This window comes from Peromyscus californicus, unplaced genomic scaffold (genome assembly GCF_007827085.1).
Source record: "Peromyscus californicus insignis strain IS unplaced genomic scaffold, ASM782708v3 Scaffold_11__1_contigs__length_118956290, whole genome shotgun sequence".
In the NCBI taxonomy this organism is placed as follows: Eukaryota; Metazoa; Chordata; class Mammalia; order Rodentia; family Cricetidae; genus Peromyscus; species Peromyscus californicus.
In genome coordinates, this window is record NW_026294402.1 from 59,678,434 (window position 1) to 59,679,741 (window position 1,308).

A 1,308-nucleotide genomic window follows, 5' to 3' on the forward strand; every position below is an offset into this window, starting at 1 on the left:
GGTGGCCAGTTATGTCTGGCTACAGCTGGCCTTTCATTCTGTCCAGGGAGAGGCAGAGGTTGCTCTGGGATTCATGTTGGTAATCAGGAAAGATTCCTCCATGAAACCCAGCCAGGGGGTATCCACAAACCTAGAGAGGAAGAGAAGTTATTTGCCTTCTTCTAGGATCCAGAACTTTCTAGAAAAGCATCCTAGGGACACAAAATATCACTCTGAGAGCCTTGTGGTGGAAGAACTTGTTCTGCAGGAACTAAGCACCCTTGCCCTCCATTCCAGGGTGTAATGCCTGCTCTCGGGGGAGAGTATTCTCACTCTGTGGACGTGCCAGCAGTCCAAGCTTCTGAGTGAATTCAGGTGGGCTTTGTGGGCTGCCTGCAAAGAGTCTCCCTGAACCCCTCAGGTCCAAGCCAAAGTTACTGGGAGCTCAGTCATCCATAACTGGGACCCAGGCCACAGATCTCAGCTTCTCCAAAGCTAGGCAGGCATGACTTTAAAGTATAGATAGCAAGAGAAAGCAGTGAATGGTGTCACCGTGGACAGTAAGTTAAGTATGGCTCTGCATGCTCATGTGTGTTATTTTTTGCTGTTGGGGCGGTTGGAGTTTGTTTGGGACTCTTTAAAAATGCTTATAGTGTCTCATCCAAAGAGGACAAAGTTTAAAAGTCCTGGGGCTTCTTACAGAATGGTGTGGGATGATGGAAGGAAATGAGAGATGGAGCCAAGGCCGGGACTCTCCGCTCTGCTGCCTGCCAGCTGTGCCCTCCTGGGTAAGCGGACCTTAGTGCCTCAGTTGTGACATGGATATGTGTTGCTCATGCAAAATTGAGCTCCAGAAGGACATCTGTGGGAGGGAAGCTGAGGACCACTGGTCAAAGGGAGACATAATTTTCACTGTACATTCCACTAGATTGTTTTATCATGTGTATGCTGTCACATTTTAAACATAATTTTTGTTTGTTTTGCTTTCCAAGACAGAGTTTCTTTGCATAGCCCTGGCTGTCCTGGAACTTACATTGTAGACCAGGCTGGTCTTGAACTCACAGAGATCCACCTTCCTCTGCCTCCCGAGTGCTGGGATTAAAGACGTGCACCACCACCATCATTGGTTTAAATGTAATTTTTTGAGACAGGGCTTCGTGTAGCCCACACTGGCTTTGAACACAATGTGTAGGCAAGGACGACCTTGAATTTTCCTCCTGCCTTCATCTCCCAGTGCTGAGATTATAGGCATGTGCCACCATGTTGACTTCGTGTGCTTCTGGGGGATTGAATCCAGAGCTTCGTATTCTAGGCAAGCACTCTACCAAC